The sequence below is a fragment of the Morone saxatilis genome, unplaced genomic scaffold (assembly GCF_004916995.1).
Source record: "Morone saxatilis isolate NCDOM2014 unplaced genomic scaffold, NCSU_SB_2.0 Contig0, whole genome shotgun sequence".
Lineage (NCBI taxonomy): Eukaryota > Metazoa > Chordata > Actinopteri > Moronidae > Morone > Morone saxatilis.
Window position 1 is genome coordinate 6,344,286 of NW_023339650.1, and position 19,559 is coordinate 6,363,844.

A 19,559-nucleotide genomic window follows, 5' to 3' on the forward strand; every position below is an offset into this window, starting at 1 on the left:
TCCAATTCTTCTTTATCGTTCCATGTGATTAAAAACGATTGGTTTCAACACAGTGGGTTAGCTGGACTTAAGACAAGAGTGCAATAAGCCATTTTTATCGTTTTATTAAAGTCACCTAATATATAAATAACCCGAAGTTGGACAAAAAATCATGATCAATAAATACCTGATCTACTGTTACATACCTGATCACCCCAGTGATCCAAGTGATTATCATCATTTTCTGGACTGTGTCAAGGAACTCTGGGAAATTTAGGAAACCAATAAAAAAGGGTATAGATTAGTGTTGAATAATTACCTGGCTCAAGAAGACAGTTGCGTTTTGATTTGATGCTGATAAACTTTTATTGTTTTTTTTGCTGTCATCTATTTGCTTGTATTTCATTAAAGTTCTTTCTGTGGGACATTCACATTAAACCTCCTGGAAATACATTCAACATCCAAAAATTATGAATGCGATAGAAATAATATGTTAAGGCTGGATGTTTCCTGACACTTTCTCAGACTACAGACAATGCAAGGCTGGCCACAACATGCCCCATAACAGAAAGTTGGGATTTTCTGCCACACCTGGTTTAATGGACTTCCTGAGCCTGGCCCGGGCTGGCTGACAAGTCTGTGTTGTAGTTGGCGCATATGAAAACTCGGAGAAATGAAAGTGGCTTGAGAGAGAAAACCAACTAATGCAAAAGACAAACATCCAAATTCAGACAGTACCGCACGCTCATGCAAACGGTTGAATAAACATGGCAAAGGAATGCGCGTTGAGAGCAAACTGATGGGATCTAACTTGACAGAAGGTGCTGCATACATACACCTCCCAACAACATTCTGCGGAGCGGGGCAAACAAAGATAGATAACCAAGCTGACAAGTTCCTGTGCCGTGTCTAAAGAACAAGAATTAACAAACCTATTCCAAACTGCACCTGTAATGTTTCAGCTGAAGTATAGCAATAAAAACATGAAAGCTTGATTGGTGCAGTGGGTGCAGCTAGGGAGCGATCCCCTAAAGAGCAGGCTGAGATAGACGTATACGATAAGATTAGAACTAACCACAAAAAAACGACATCAAAGTGTAATTGAAAAACTATTATACATTGAGGTTTTAAGTTACAGGTCATTTAAGTACACCAAATATAATAATATTACAACACCCTTACAATGATAGATAACCAATATGGCCTGTAAATGTATCACAAACTGCATCATAATGTCGTCAAGCAACATGCTAAATAATAGACTATATCAAACATCTATTATTCATAAATTTGCAATTTACGTCAGGATTATGTACGTACGTTACTGAACAAGTAACAGCCATTAATACACCACCCCTCAACCTGTACCACAGTCACCGAGAGCTGAGGAGCAATTCCACACCACACGTAACGTGTCAGATGTAGGCCAAGGACAAGCGAAACAAAGGGAGAGAGCAAGGAGAGAAGGCAGGGGAGAGCCGCCCGAAAGAGCGGCGGCAGGAAGGCCCAGAGCGGGGAGGAGGCGGTGGGGGGGGCCATCGCAACCCCCCCACAAACCAGTGTTGGTCTCGAGAATATAATAAAATATAATAATATCTTATTTCCTCCACCATTCACACCACAACATTCCACTGACAATAGCTTGTCTTTAATTAAATAATTCAGAAGCAGTTCAGATTTGCAGATGGATATTTTCCCACAAATCTCTATTGTACAAGAACCCATCCCACAACCAACCAAACCAATGCACAAACAAAATCAATCCCCCGAAAACCACCCAACCCCACTCACACACACACACCACCCAAAAATGCACAACACCCCCCCAAAAAGACCCCCACACAAACAAAAAATAACACACCACACAATCACACAACCCAACCCAAAAACAAAACCAACAAAAACCAAAACCCCCAAACCCCCCCTCCAACACACCACACACCCAACACACCCAACAAACAGCTCTCACACGAAACCAAAACAGAACAGACCCAAACCCCACCACCAAAAAAGCAAACCCCACCCCACAAAAACTCAAACCCCGCAACACCCCCGCCATCCAAACACACACACCCACCACCAAACACACCGAACCCCAACCCCACACAATAACAACATAACAACCCCAAATCACAACCCCAAAACAACAAACACCAGCAAAAACCCTATAAAAACCAAAATCACCAAACAACACAACCAGACAAACCCACAATACAACCAAAAAACAAACTCACAACCCACAAACAGAAAACACCCACCCAAACCCTAAACCAACAAAATACAACAAATCCACAACGCACTCACCATACATAAACTACATTGTACGTTCGAACATAAAACAAATTTCCATCTTTTTTACAGCATTGGAGGCATAGCTCCAAAGTTGCTCCATGACGCATAAAGCCAAAAAAGCTATTTCCTGCTGTAAAGAAATTACCTTGTTGATTGAGCTAACTAGCTTACAGTAGTAACCAGTTACCTGCCTATTTTTTATACTATTATCATCCTCAACAGCAGCATTACCCCCTTTAATATGATCACTACCGTTTCCACCATTATCTTCCTCATCACCTCATCATTATTATAGGATAGTTTATGGTTGAATGGAAATGAGAGAGTATTGTTTTAAAAAAGTGCAAACAGGAGGAAATGTTTACTCCCAGGGAGAAAAGTTTGTGAAAGTGAAGTTAGTGAAAAGTTGGTATGCAACATCAGGTGTTGCTTTGTGGTGCTGTGTTGTGTTGTGAGTGTGTGACTCGTCTATCTGGGCTCCATCAAGGCGTTCAGTGTTGCCTCACCGTTTACTCTGCCATAACAAGATAACAGGGGGCCTCCTTGACTCCAGCTTCCCACAGGGTTTTCTGTTGACTTTTTTTTTTTTTTCAAAGTTTGGAGCAAAACATTTCCTCCTTTGCCATAAAGTTTTGGAGAAGTTGAAGAATAGAAAATCTCTATCCTTTTTTTTTTCTGTATTTAGATGTAAAACTATGTTAGACTGTGAAAGTGCAAAATATTCTCTTGCACGTATGAGGATGAAGTCGATATAGGAGAAGGGCTAATGTTTCATTTTGGGAAACAAAAACATATTTATCTCTCACTCAGCTTTGGTTTCCAGATACTGACATGATGAATTCCCAGAAAATTAGTATTGAATATAAGTCAAGGAAGGAATGATCTCTCATAGCTCAGATTTAGCCCCTGAATATCTTAAAGGCTCTTGCTATTGACTACGAGTCACCCAGAAATATCACATTGTCTCATTGTTAAATGCTCACTGGATTTGAAGCCCTGTGCATAATATGAACCAAGCACACAGGCCTTCACTGTCTGATTTCTATGACATGGAGATTTTTTTCGTTCTCTCATGTATTTTATTTGACGAAGGCATTTTTACCCCCTTTTTCTTTTCTATTGCTCTGTGGGCTCTAAATCCCTCTTGCTGTAATGGGGGCTTTTGTTGCATTTCACAGTTCATCACTCATGGAAAATGATGGTCTGGAACCCCCCTCCGCCCCATCCCATCACCCCCCTGTACTCCTTCCACCTCTGTGCACGAGGCTCTGAGAATAGATGGAGATACAGTATTGGGCTGCTGGAGAGATACGTTGACTTTTAATTGGTCTGTGAACCTCTGGGGTGGATTTCCCCTCAGAGCTCACTTGCTTGAACACTGATTTTCACAATATCCCCTTCCCTCTTTGGGACGCGGATAACAAATGGCAAGCACACACACAAACAGGCCAATACAGACAAGCTTACAGAGCGCAAAGCCTGGCATATGGTGGCATTCATATTTAGAGGCACTCGTGTTTTCATTTATTTGAGTTGGGGGGGCTTTTAATGTTAATTGCAGCAGATAAGTAGGAGTGTTCTGAATGAAGCAATCCCAGTGATCCCATTCCTCATTTTTATCCATGGTGGGAGGTCAGATGCTCCCACAGCCGTGGCAGACGCTCTCCTTGCTCTACTCAGCATTTCAAAGCAGCAGGGCCTCCCATCCCTTATCAGCACAATAAATACCTTTTGTGTGTGACCGGTGTAAGCAGCGTGCGTGTGTGTGTGTGCCTCTGTCTGTTTCTATTTGTGTCTGTATCTACATCCACACCACAGCCTTTCATGAATTCTGAACTGCAGCTCATACCTCACCTTTTTAGATGACTGTTCACATCTATTTTAGGCGGTAACCTACTGTCTATACCATACGTAAAGTGAATGCTATGATGTGGAAAAAAAACGATGATGTTCAGAACAACAACATGTGCCAGTTGGTGCCTTCGAATTCTGCCTGAATTTCTCCTATTTTGCTTTCTTAACACTGCTGGGTTCACCCAAACTGCAATGCTACCATTTTACCAGTGTTATGATCGTTGTCTCGGGTAAGCAACATTTTACCCACTGTGTCATGGCAATGCTACAAATTCAGAATGCAGCATTCAATTACAAGTCACATGTAGGCTGCATGCCTTGGGATCAGTTTTGTATGACATATCCATGTCATCCTGATTGGTGAAAAATGCAGTTGCAGCTTTACTGTTACTACTGCAGACTTACTGGAAATCATCAGATCTGTATCAGCAGAATGGGACACATTAAGTGTTACACTTTCAGCTGCAGAATTAACACAGCCTTTGAAAATGCAAGAGACCTCAAATAATTAAGTTTTAAAGGCAAAATGGGGTATGACCTAATGCTTAACACTATTTGGTGTTGTTGACTCAAAGCATTAATTAGTGCTTATTTAACTCAGATAAATAAAGGAGAATATTTTAAGTGGAAGCCACGTTCACAAAAGTTTAATGTTTTTCTTGGCTGTTTGGTCTCACTGTCTTTCCTCTGAGGAGCATTCCTTTCCTCTCAGACAGCTTTTAGACCCATTCTGTCTCCCTCCTTGTTTGAGGGAAATGTGAGGCTGCACGCTTCACCCTGACAGGCTTCGAAAAAGACTCCTGGATTACCTTGACTGACAGCTCCCAAACCCTAAGATCTGTTGTGTCTGGCCCACACCGAACATAGGGCAAACTCTGAATCAATAGCAACGCTATCAGTGATGGAAATTGAATGCTGAATCTGAATGCTGAGTACCCCCTCATGAACTGCGTAAGAGCATTTTTCTGCTGCTCATCTTAAGGTATTTGTCTCCCTCGTAGATATGGGTACAGCCGCAGCTAAGACAAAGTGTAAAGTTTGTTGGGACGTGCACCTTTTTGGAGCATCAAAAATAGAACTCAGGGAGATGAGAGGCCACAGATGGAATTGTCTTCAAAGTACAGAGTCGGCAGTCTTTTAAAGTGATATTACACTCTCGGAGAACATTTTCATTTTGCTGTGCGCTCAGCTTGATCTGACACTGAGAAGTAATTTGACATTTGCTGCCATGTATCATTTTGGATGACTACTCCTTGATAGTAGCAAACAGGCTGGATTACTAGTTCAAAAAGACAGCAGACAACAAAACACGTAAAATGGAATGACATTTCTGCTAGAAACTTTCCTACCAAACCCATACAGTGGTATACATTCCAAAAATGACAGAAATATAAGAACTGTTACTGAGAATTTCCGCCATTGGAACTTTTGAAGAGCACTAAAATGGCTCCTCTGTGCACTGTCCTACACATGGCTGAGTTGCTTTGTAAGCTAGCATCTGCCCAGCAGAGGGAACCGGAGCAGTCAACACACAAGACGAAGGCCTGGAAAATGTGCTTGCTTAATTAAAGAAGGGGAATAACCAGTGCAGCTATTTACACCTAATTCTGACAGTAAATCTGCAGTTATTGCACTGGCGAGACTGTCCTCACCCCAATTTAGGAAGTACCCGAGAGCTTTTCCTTAATAAGCAATCCTCTTGATTAAGCCAAGGCAGGAGTTACAGTCTCTCTTCTATGGGAGAGAAAAGGACAAGAGAAGCTAAATTTAACTAGAGGGGAGGTAGTTAGCAAAAAGCCGTCATGGATATTGAGATGGTTAGCATTTTATTAACCCGAGTCAGGACAGAGAGTAATTGGTAAATTGCGTGTAGGCTTGCAGTGTCTGCAGGACTTTGGCCTAAGGATGCTGGGATATAGACATTTGGCATTTCAACCTCTCCTTCTCTCAAGTCATCCACTCAGGCAATACTGTCTGCCTCAGTCCATTGCTCCTCTAATTAGCAAGTTGTTTTATTTCCTGTGGCTGCTAAACTAGTTTTAGTCCCTTTTTTTTCAGGCCTTGCTTTCGGGAATGAGAGGACATGCGTTGAAAACATGTCCCACAAGGTGCCAGGCACTTGTCAGAGAAGCATCGTGTGACAAGGGTGCAAACGGTAATCTGTTCATTATGTTCGCGAGGACAGCTAGCGATTGAGAGGCTTGGCGTGGAAATGCATTTTACATCCCCTCTGTCTGCACATCAGAGGCTCTAAATGAAATGATTTAGTTCGAGGTGCCAGGCATTAGCTGTTACTCTGGGACACACATTGTTGTCACGTTGAAGTCTCTCTTTCAACGGTATTCAGCATGGCTTCAGACTATTCCCCCACCATAAACACGAGGGCGATACGCCAAGCTGCAGACGCTGTGGCAGGGAGCGTTGGCGTTTGATATGAGTCTGCTACCCCGTCCTCGCCTGAATTCCCTTGGATCTCATCAAGGGCTTTCTTCTACTCGTATTATTAGCTGGCTTGCTGTATTGCCATCACCCTTACTGCTTTAGAGAATATGAGAGAAACACTAAGAAGCAGACAATTACATGTATGTGAATACCTGTATTTTATGGATGATACATTTATCTTTAACCTGCCCTGGCATTATATCTTAACTATCAGACCATCTTAAGTTTCCATTTTCTTTATGTGACTTTGTACTTAAATAGTAACTGTCTGTCAACACTGACTTGCTGTGTATGGTGATGTTATTCACTTAATGCCAGGTTAGACAATGTCTCTTTTTTTATCAGCCGCTGAGGGATATGTTATATGAAGTATAGTTGTCTTTAATTAAAGCAATAGTTTGACCTTTTGGGAAATACGCATCTTTGCTTCCTTGTGACAATTAAATGAGAAGATTGATACCACTCTTATGTCTGTTCAACAAATATGAGGCTACTGCCTACAGCTTGTTAGTGTAACTTACTTACAAATACTGGAAACAGAGGGAAACGGCAACCTTGGGTATGTAACAAAGGTAATAAAATCAGCCAACTAGCAAATCTAAAGCTCACTGAGCTAACACGTTCTACCTTTTTTGTTTAATCTGTACAAAAACCAAAGTGTAAAAACAAGTTGTGGTCTAACGAAAGGTTATGTGCTGGACTATTTCTTGTCCGGGCGCAGTGACTTCTTACAGTCTCCACTGGTTGCTTGACAACTTTGCAGTAGCTGTGTTTCCAGTATTTTTATGCACATTTTGAATGAATGGAAATGGCAACGTTTGAAAAATGAAAAATTTGCACTTATTTCAGCCGGCGAATTGGAGCCACCTATTGGTCATCTCAATGAACCAACTCCGAATAATTGCATTACAGTAGTGGATGAATACAAGCATACATTCGCATTTTCTTTTGCATGGCTCCCCGACACGACCAGATATTTAGCCTGCCAGATATTTTTCGGGCATCCGCGTGCCATTGGCAAGCCTGCGGGTTGTGTCTTTGAACAGTTCACACATAGCAATCGCTCTCACGGGAGCCAGCGCCAATTAGCCTCTGATCTGGGGGCATTTGTATTTAATCTCCCAATACTCAAAAAATCTGGGCTCAAATTTTGTAGTATGAACTCAGCATAACTCTCCGCAATAAAGTGATTAAGTATATTTTCTTATTTTCTAAACTTTTGGAAGTATTCATTTAAAAAATATATATATATTGACACAATTTTGTAGGCTTCAGCAGTAGTGAGGCGATTAGCTCTCTTTGATGAAATTACATGACAGAGAATTCTCAGTCAGGTGGAATTAATAATGTTAATGATAGATGCATTCCATCTAAGTGTGGTACTGTAAATGCACACTGACATGGTTCACTGGGATATTTAATAGAATGGAGCAATTGTTAATATTATTATTTACACCTGTGCTTTTCCTGTTTTGACAGGTCAAAATGTACGGCCATGAAAATGGACTGCGATGAGTGGCGTTAATTATGCAAAATCATTCAATGTTGTGTTTGCGCTGCTCATTACACTTCACAAAACAGTCATTTTGAATCACACATGAGATCACTGGTGTCACTGAATCCCACCATGTAACAGCCCTGCTTGCCACAACACATACTGGTTTAACAGTAACAGTGACACTTTGGCTGTCAGTATTTCTGTATTCATTTTCAATTTTGCTCTACATTAACTAAGCAATTTGTTTTAGTCCCAGCTGAATAAAATACATCCTGCTAATAATCCTAATTAGCTCCCCTAATGTACTTCCCCCTCCTCTTCTAAATACTCCCTCTGGTGTGCAATTGAAGTTGGAGCCCATTCAGCCCTGCCACTACCTCTCAGCTGCCTGTCTGACTGATGGCAAGACTTTTAGCCACTGTGGAGGGTGAAACCAGTGTTGTTACTGTTTGAGGCTGTAGTTTTTTCGTCACTGGAAGGTCAACAAAACATCCCACTAAACACTATAATTTTACCACACTGCTCTTACTTTTATACCTGGTATAATTTCTATATTGTATAGCCAACTACAGGATAATATAGTTTTAATGATATATTTATCAAATTTCTAAATAACATATGATGTCTGTGTTTGTAATCATGATAGCGATGTGGTTCTGTCCACCATTTTGGTCCAGACCTGAAATCCAACATGGATTGCCAGGACATTTTTAGACATTGATGGTTTCCAGACAGTCCTATGACTTTGATGATTCACTGACCCACAACCAGCAGGATGACACTGACAATACAGTACGAGCAATTATCCCTACCTTAAGTTTAATTAGGATAGAAGAGTTAGGATGCTAACTTGCTAAAAAAGGATGGTAAAAAGGGTGAATGTTGTCATAAGCATGTTATCATTGTCATTGTGTAGAAGTGTGTGCAATGAATTAAAACTAAAAACCTACACACACACACACACGTATATAAATATACATATATACACACTAATAGTATTTGCAGCAGAAAAGCATTTTATCCCTTCATTTTAAATCCAGGTAAAAGCTTTACCAGTTATTCTTGTACGTTAAATCAGTCACAACTCCTCTTCCTCTCCTGCTTGGCTTCCACCATAACTAGAATTTCTGAATAATTTAAAAAATTTACTTTGTTCATCATGATGCAGATTATGTATGAGTTTACAAAGAGTAAACACATCCAATTTTAGATCAGATGACAAAACCAATAGGAAACAACCATATTTCCAGCTTTTACCCTGGTGTTAATGATATCACCGAGCAAAACCTGGCTCATGTTCCTGATTCATTGCTACTGACTCTTTTGAACCTGCGGAAGTGCTTTTGGAGAACATATCACAAGAGCCAACGTGTGTCTATATATGTGTTGGTGTGTGTGACTGTGTCTCGCTGTGTATCCGGGTGCCATGTGGCACTGAGCGACTCAGCTTTGCTCTGCCAAGAGATAAGAACACAGGGTAAGCCGCTCGCTGCGCCAGCCTACTGGATTTCACCTCTGAATCGTCTTTGTCGCAAGTTGTAGGGCTGCTCTGTTTCCAAAGTGACAATTCTTGCAGAGCACCGTATTGACTTTGTATGCTGTACATGCTCAATGTGAGAACCTATTTGAGATAGATTATCAATGGGAAAGCACAGAAGAAAAAGAAGCTAAATCCTGCAAGGGATGGAAACTGTAAGGATGTTAAAACATTGTTCATGGAGGACAGTTTCACATGGTGATTAAGAATATTAGCCTGTAATAGGCTGGTCTAATTGTTTTGATTATGTAAGTACTTTAATCTTGAATCTTAAGCACTTTATATTATTATAGTGCTAGAACGATTATGTGAGAGATGCTGTTTAATCTACGGCATTATTGCAGTGCATAGTGAGATAAAGGGAGCCTGGCTCCTGAAGTAAAGGTGTTAGACTGTTGTGCTGACTGGGTGCATGTCTTGCAGAAGATTTCTGCCAGTGAAATGTTGGCAGCAGTCAGCAAACAGGTCTGCAAGAAGAGGGCAGTGCCTGCTGGGAAGTGTAGGCGGAGGCTGGCATATGGCTGACGGTGCTCACAGGCTTTTGCCTCACCAGTGCTTACCCTTGTTAGGCAGCCTTTTAGCTTGTTTAAAGTGTGCATAACTGAGATAATTCAATCCCATTATGGTAATTCTGTGTCTTATATTGCTGGACAAAGGGGTCAGTGACCACTCAGCATCATGCCATTAGTTACTTACCTTCTCCAGCAGTGAAACCACAGATTTATTTAAATTGATCTTCGACTTAATAAGAGCGACTGGTTTAAAAAAGGAGCTGGTCTCTTCTATATTAAAGGTCCCCCTGACTTTTAGCATTTCAGATTAATTTTCTTACTAAAGTCCCTCTGAACAGTGTCCTCTTACTGGCCTGCCACCTGAGTCGCTATCAGTTATTACCATGTACTTGAAGCAGTAAGAAGCTGCAAGGGCTTTGCAGGACTTTTCCTGCACCGAGTCTTGTCTCTAAGGCGACAAACGGCTGCCCTAACTTGTTGGTTTAGGTTGTTGGAGGTGTATGAAAACTGAAAGAAATACCTGCAGACGCTACTCAGGGCTCAATGAAAGTTATTGCCAACTTCATTTGTCGGTGAATAATTTTATTTACAGTTAATATTCTGCTAAAAACAGACACGACAGGACACTTTTGTAGTACAGATGGTTTGACAACTTTCACCATTGTTCAAATTTATATAAATATTTGTTTTTGTCCATAGCAGCTATTCCCGTGTTGTCTTGGTAACATGCATATTAAGAGTGAGATAACTAATTGGAAAATCCGAATGTTCTTTTAGATACAACTGCTGTCTGACCTCTGTGGATCAGTATCACAATGTGGATCAGAAGCACAATGTGCTTCTTTAAAAAGGGTTCACTGATGCAGCTCATTATATGATGGCTTTAACTTCCTCCCTTCAGTCCTGTTAAAAGCTTACTTAGGCTATAAAATGTGGAATTCATCGTTTCCACTTCACAACAACTGATTTGAGTGTTCTGTTGTGATGTGTTTTGGGAAGCTCGGCATCTGAGAGTTGACAGCATACTGGGATCCTTCAATCCGGTTGGAAGCATAAAGGACTTTTTAGAGCAAGACTGACATTATTTTCATGAGATCCATGTTACTTGACTTTGCACTTCAATGTGCATTTATCTTATCTTTCCTCTCTAACTGCCATTGCTGCTACCTGAAGAAATTACAGTAGAAAATTAAAACTTGCCCTGTTTTCAGCTACTGTACACTGAACCAGTGTTTACCTTTGTTATATAATTGCTTGTGGCGTAGTTCTTGTTTTTACCACTTTTCAGGCCGTTATGACTTATTCCTTATGAATATTCAGCACACAAACTTTTACATAAAGGGCTGGTAGAACTACGATATATGTTTGAGTGACAGCCACTAAACATCCCTCCCTCCCCCCAAATCTTGTCTTTTCAAATCCCTTCTGGACACCGCCTGGCTGCCTCCAGCATAACAATTTAAATCCCACCTGGTAATACCTCTTGTCACACTGACAGCTGTCATCAAGTCAGCCGTGTTCACTGTTTAGTTTGCTTTTCAAATTAGGAAGTGGATATTCTCACAATGGTCTTTGTTTTTCCTCTTCTCAAAAAGGAAAATACACCCTCAGGGACTGCAACCAGGCATAGAGCGAGTTTTGTTCATGTTGCTGAGAATTGACAGGCAGTTTGATTTGCCATTTGCTGTATTTTGCAGCCGCAAGTATTGAAGTTCTCAGTGTTTCAGTTTGGATTTGTCTGGTAGATACTCATAGTACTTAATTGCATTTGTAGTACACTGTACAAAGTGCCTGCTACCATATCTGAATTCAAAGCTTTTACTGTCATTCTGAAACTCAACCTAGTGAGCTGTTGGCAAAATGGTATTCAATGTCAGTCAAAACTATGAATTTTATAAGATTTTATTTGAAGACTTTGTTGTTAGTCAGCAAGACAGGTTTTAGTTTTGCATTCCCCAGCTTTAAGAAAAACTATAAAGTATGAATTTTCGACTGTGGGACAGTGTCAAACCAGTGTCTGTTCAGCATCAAAATACTCGCAGGGAAGTATCATACCTCAGCTGAATGTGAACTTGCAAAACAGTCATTACGTTGAATTACACCAGCATTATGGCAATGATTTAGGCTTATTGTCGGCCATAAAACACAGCATAAGTGGAGCCTGTGGAGTAATCAGCTAATGTTCTGAAAGCAACAAACAATTATATTTAACCGGCTGACAGAGCTGGAGGGCTCAGGCGTGCCAACCTATAATCACTCTCCTCTTCCATTACCCCCAACCAGGCCTGCAGTATTTGAGTTGTAACAGCAGCCATGACCTGTGACTTTGGTTGGAGTAAAGTCTAACTGGGCATACAGTATTTCACCCCTCTTGTGATGTAAAAATACACAAGCCAAAGTTGAGCATTTTGAAGTTAGCTGGATTGTGTTCAAACAAGCTGAAAGAAGAAGCATACCAGTCTGAATTATTGAGATCCGGCCTGGCTGCTTGCTGATCACACCCTTCCTATTACCCTCCCCTGGTAGAGACATCCTGCTGTGAGGGGATTCAGGCTGAGGTAAACACACCAGGATTTCTCAGGAGCACTCCTATCCATCTCTTTCTTTGTCTCTGTCTCTTTATTTTGTTTCCAAGTATCAAAAGCTAAAAGCTTCTTCTACATTTTTTACTTTTATACTCTTATACGCTTGTACACAAGGATGTTAACTTCTATTTTACCAGAATTTCAGCAAAGTACCAGTGCTCCAACCCCACTTTCCAAGCTGCCATGTACGCATCCACAACCTCACAACTGCAGAAGCAGTATGCATAAAATCACACAACTATGAAGCTCACCTCTCACTGTCTTACTTGCTCTTTCCATGCTTTTATCTGTCTTTTTTTCCCTCCACATCTGAATTCCTCCGGAGCACAAATACGCAACCTTTTGTGACCTATCTGAACCACACATCTCTCACTGGAGAGCTAAGCCTTCAGAATCCAAACTGTTCTTCGACCTGTTTCAGCACTACAAGCCAAACTGAGAGAGAAAAAAATGCCAACAATGTACTAATTATCTTTTGTAATTTGGAAGAAATTCTATTGTATTATATGTTTGCAAAGGTATATTTACATTTTATATATTTTTGGACATAATTAGACTACTAATGGTTAGAGAGCTGCCTAAATCAGTTTGGAAAATAGTTGTGCAGACCACATTTTTCCCAGTACAGCTAGAAATTGTATATAAAGCTTTACACTGATGATGTAACAATCTACAAATACGTGCCTCTGCTCAGCATTGGCTCGTCCTCATCCTTTCAATAGGCGTGTCAAGGTGACTAATCTTTTGTGTTTGTATTCATATGTCACGTACAAAGTGCAGAACATGTTTACACTGAACTTCAAGGCCTTGACAATACATTGAAGATGAACTATTCACCACCTGTACACAGTAGCCTTTATTCCTCCCACATGAAAGTACACTTTGTTACATGGCTGGCATTTTTTTCTCCGAGGTCAGGGCACAATCAACGCCAATCCAAAGATTCTCGTCCTCTATTCAAGAAAGCTTAAGAAGAAAACTCGCACTGCAAACATTACCGAATGCCTTCTCTTGAAAGGTTTCATTGTTAGCCAAAATAGTATATAAAATAAAATATTTTTGCCAACTTGTAAATCTTGGACATCAGACTCTTTTGCCAGTACTTAAATACACAAATGAATAAAATTAAAAACAATTGGTCAGACATAGAGCATCACCAAATTTAAGACCATGTTGTTAACATTGACAGTACTACTAGAATTGTACTGTGGCAGTAGAACCGGTTGTTTGTAAGTTAAATTGACAGTTACAATTTCCAATTATGTTAAATTTCCACACAGCAGCACAGCTTGTTTTCAGGAGTTTATTGATATTTAGGAGGTTTATTAATTCAGGTAGATTGGCTGTCATATTCCCATTAAGAAGTTAAAACCGGGAGGAGGTTTGGCAAGGCTGTTCGGTATCGCTGCCAACAGACTCTCTCCAAGGGTTTTCAGCCTGGAACTACAGGCAGACACACACACACACACATTTACAGTGTAGAGCCAATGAAACAAGACTGCTTTCGCTGTGTGTGTCTGTGCAAGTAGCCTTGTGTACTCAGGTTGTAATATTACTCTAATCCACAAAATTATGTCTAGCATTTTTGGCAATGAATGTCCATTTCGCTATTTTGTATCACTAATTGCTAATTGCTGAAAGACACGAATGATTCAATAATCTGTGTTTGAAAGTCTTAAGTACCTGGGAAACATTTGTTGATGCAGAAGACGCAACAAAGAGAATGTTGCCTAATCGAGTGCTATGTTGACACACCTAGGATGTCAGACTGTCTGGGCTCTCTCTTTGTTGAAAGTAATCAGCCGTTTTTTGATTTTTTTAATATCCTATTCCAAAACCATGGGCATTAATATGCTGCTACAACAGTCTCCACTTTTCTTACTTGTCTGGAAAGGCTTTCCACCTGATTTTTGAACCTGGCTGCAGGGATTTGCCTCCATTCAGTCACAAGAGCATGAGTGAGGTTGGACAGTGATGTTGGACGATAACAGTATGGTCACATTACCCATCCTTCCGAGAAATATTCGTTCCGTCTCCCATTTACTTCTAAGGAAGCTTGCCCAGCAAATTAATTCAAACGTGTTTCTTGTTTTGGTACGATCTTCAGCCGGTTCCAGCAGACTCATTGGTCATTGAGTTCATCTTTGTTAACTTTCAGCCAAAAGAAACCATGATACACTGCAGAGCGAGTTCTTCCTCCTTTTTTCCTAGTGTTTCATGTTCCTCCTTTTTTCCCCCCAGTGTTTCGTGACCATATTTAGAATGTTGCCACACTGCCAGGCTATAAACTGAAGCGATGTTCTCATACACTGTACAGTTTTTTATTACTCTGATGAATATTTATTTATTACCCACATAAAAACCATGACCGTAATGTGATCAAACCTTTCAGCCTGAACCTGTGCATGTCAGTCAAGTTCTTCTGCACCAAACTCAGAAAGCCATTTATGGACCTAGCTTTCAGCATTGGGGCACTGTCATTTCGAAACAGGAAAGGGCCTTCCTCAAACTGCTGCCACAAAGCTGTAAGCAAGCCATTGTGTAAAGTATTATTGTTTATTATATCATTAACATTTCCCTTAATTGAAGCTAAGGGGCCGAGGCCAAACTATGAAAAACTGCCCCTGACCAAAGATACACAAACATATGTGTGTGTGTTACAGAGATAAAGCCCTCACGCCACTGTAGTAATTATAACAGGATCAAAGGAGGAAGTAAGGCGACTTTATAGAGTGAGGAAGTCTGAGTGTGGAGGAGGTCATAGGCCATGGTGAGACCACTGTTTGTTTCCAGCCCAGAGTCAATATATATATATTTTTGGCATGACCATGATTGTTAACCCTAACTACACAAAGGACTTATTTTAACCCAAACCATGATCTTTGGGTTAAGTCACATTTGTGCCTTAACTTCACCAAATAACATAATTAATAGGTTTTTTTACCATAATTTGAGACCATTTTGGAAGGCACAAAGAAATTATGTCACCCTATTGATACGATCGTCAGATGAGGAAATGTGCCACAATGTGTTGTTCTAGAGGGCATGAACAAACAACATATTTTGTTGATCCATTTGGAGGACACATTGATAGAACCTCTTTTACACTGAGGACAAGATCTTTATAAGAGTGCTGTAAAGTTTCCAGGATCTACAATAACAGACACATTTTCCAAATGTATAAAGCACCATATGGACATAACGTCTGTGTGTGTGGTTAATATGATTATGAGAGTTAAAGTCTGAATTAAATTCTATACAGCTCCTCATACACAAGATCAACTTCCTTTGTTTGTTCATCAGGGAATCGTTTAATCCTACTACTGAAGCTAAAACATTGTCCAAACTAAAATTTTAATTACAACTGATACGCATACACACACCCGAGCATATTTACACACACACACTGCCCTACACAGATATTTTTCAAATCCAGGCAGTGGTCTGATAATGCCACAGAGATTAGATCTATAAGGAAGGCTGAATTACAGCCAGCCCTCATTTCTGCCGATACTGTTGAGTCAGAGGAAAGGTGGAAGTTTGATACGCCGCAGTGATATGCATTAACTTTTTTTTTTTCCACCACAGCTTCAGTGACACCTTATTTACGTTGAAATGAAACGCCAGTTTGAGTGGTATTGACATTGTCGATCCCCGTTGCATCATCTAAATCTGTTATTTGCTTTCTGTTCTGATAATGTGTCTTGTTTGTAGATGGTGTTTTAGTGTTTTATTCCAAACAAAAGGCCTGTTTAACTGTGTTTACTTTATGTATGCATCATTGGAACCAAGAATTTTCCCCTTCGGCATCCTGCACTCGCCTTTCCCCTCCCTTTTTTTTGCCACTGCTTCCCCGCCAGCGTGTTCTCCCTCGCCAGTATCAAAACTAGGCCAGCTGAACAGGGTAGGCACAGAGCAGTTTGCCGGTGTAGTTGAAATGAGAGATAAAGGCTGAAGTCAAACAGGCGGTGGCGAGGCAGAGCGTCGTTGCCGATTTCCCAAGTTACATCCGAGAGCTGTCGAGGCGTTCGCTTCCTGCCATGTTTAGCGTGGTGACAGAGCATTTGTAACACCTCCGCCCATGGCTTCCACAACTCTGTCATGTCAGATGAAATCAACTTTCAGAGAAGAGAAGTAAAGGAAGAGGTGGTAGAGGGGAGACAGGGAGAGGCACGTACAGGAGTAAGAGAGAGATCTTTTTCTGATTAGCAAGTAGGGGTTTGAGATATTGTTGGGGCTGGAAACACAGGCGCTGCACCCTAGTTACACTATGTATTGTTATTGTTGTCAGTCACAGGCAAAAAAGTCTAGTCGGTGTGGTACAGAATAGCTGAAGAGGAAGTCAAGGGTGAGAACGAATGGGAAAAGCGCCTTGAGTTGTGAAACAGTGAGTCTAGACGGAGGAATTAGAAAACCTTGTTTATATATACTGTCTGAATGAAACCCTTTCACAAGTGGCTTGTCCAAAAATAAATAAAGAAATGTACAGTAAGGAGACAAATTATGTCACTTAGTTAAATTAATAAAAAGAAACAATGGTACCAGTGTGTTAGAGTTTGTTATCAATGCAGATTGATTGCAATTGAATGTCATTAATAGATCCTCCAAATCTCTTGGAAGCAGAGCTCAGTGATGCATTACTAGAGAAACAATAGAGAAAAGAAATAGAGGCATTAAAGAATAAATTCGCCCTGAGAGAAGTGATTACCTTGTTTTTCAAATAAAAATGGAAATACACATCTTTATTACTGACAATTAAATTTTTCATGCTTACATGGTTGACAGTAGCATTGGGAGTTGTGTGTCTGTAATTTCGGAATTGTTTACCCGCGATTATACCTGTCCACCACCAAGGGTTTGTTGGTACGTATCGTCAGGAGTGGTTCTACATGGGCGCACAAGAAGAAATTGATAAATCAGATTCTGTGCAAAGAAATAATTGCATACATGATTGATAAATGAGGCCCCAGGTGCCAATCCAATGCTATTGAATGAAAAACAATTAGTGACTCCCTCTGGTTGTACCCACTACTTCATGGCTGACTTGGAAATGTGTACATGGCTCTTGATGCGCATTGTACATGTAGTGATCTCATATCTAGAGACCAACAAATGTGGCAGCCTCGGAGAAAATGCTCCTCCTCTTTATGGCCTGTATAATTAAATTCAAATGTTGGCACAAAGATTTTCCTTCATGAGCAAACCATCCATGGAATTTAAAATGTAAGGTAAAATTGCACTGCGGTTGCACAAATTCAGTTTTGATTGCACACAACTCTGTAGGAGTTCATAAATAGTCAAGCACCAAAATAGGACATGGGAACCTGCAGTCAGCACTGTTCTTTCATTTTACAAACCCAGTCTACAAAAACCTACTTCTAACACTTGTACAAACAGCAAAAGGTAGATCCAGGGGATACTACTTTATTCTTTGTCCCAGATCACACTATACTGTACACTGTAAGAAGACACTTTTGCAGTTACTGTATCCATATTAAAAGCTGGAAAAATGCGTGCTGATGATGTTACTACATTCCCAGGACAGCAAGGGAAATGTCCTTGAATGTGACAATTCTTAATGTTTATTTTGATTTTACTTTTTTTTGCTGTGAAATAATAAAAAGCCAAATGATGTTCATCACGCCCTTTCCCCAGAGTCACCAACTATGAAAAAAACACCCTTGAAGAAGCCATTCTGATTTTATTCTAGTGTCTGTCAAGACAGTAGAACAGGATGTCCTAGTATAACCATAAAGCAGTATGACTTTTCCGGATGCAAATGTGCCAAAATGTTGCACAAGCTGTTATCTTTACCTCGGAATCCCATATTGAAGCCTGGTACTGTGACAGTAAATTAACTAGATAGACTGAAGTTAGGGACCATCCGGAAATTTCATGCAAAATGGTCACACGAGATTTTCCGACTTTCTTCTATAGTTCTCTCTTTCATACACTTTATATCATCTTTATTGTATGGACATTCTCCCGTATGCAACCTGCTTGGCTTTAAAATGATGTAACATGGCACAATGGGCTATTAATGTTTTTGGTCTATATGTTGAGGGTGAGGCGATGGCATTGCAAGTGACATGGTTTAAATATTTTGTGATTTTGTACGTTTTGTCAGCTCAGCTGGATCGCATATGTTATATGGAATGTGAATGGCAGTAAAAATAATAACTCTAACACAGAAAATGAGCTGTCAAGATGTTGTCTGATGTCTGACAACTTCTGATGTACTGTATGCTTCGGCCCCCTCTGGCATAAATCTGAATGCAGATACAAATACACATTATTTGTCAAATAAACATACAGATGGCAGCATATAAAACCAACCACATGAAAGGACAGTAACCAATCCTTCTTTTTCTCCTGCTCTTTCTCCTCCTTCTTCTCCCCAGCATCAAACCCCTTACATCACACAAACACCCAACAGATGAACGCTTACTGCTGCTAAGTGCACAAGTAACGTCCTAAGTGAGCCCTTGCTCCCTTTTTATAGGCAAAATATGAAAATAAATGTGGGATGTTAATTTACTGTATACATTTTTATTGTCCTATGAGTGTAAACAAAGAGGTTCTCCTCCCTCCAGCCCAAGACCATTTGCACATATTCCTTTATTTCACCTTTTTTCAACCTATCTGTTGACTACTTAATGAGCACAGCCTGTGTGCGGCGATCACAAAATCAACCACCGTATCTAATCCCCCTTTAAAGTGGGTTTTTAAACCAGTGTGCTTCGGCTGTGTTTGGTGCCAGAAATGTACACAAGAAATTTTACAGGCCACCCCACCACACACTCACTCACACACACACACACACACACACACACACACACACACACAACACACACATTGCT

General features: G+C 40.4%; 1 protein-coding gene across 1 annotated transcript in view; it reads left to right on the forward strand.

The window, feature by feature from the left end:
- The window catches only part of ntng1a (netrin g1a), a 116,015-nt gene that overhangs the window by 30,688 nt on the left and 65,768 nt on the right, over positions 1-19,559 (forward strand). The gene's annotated exons all lie outside the window — the stretch shown is intronic.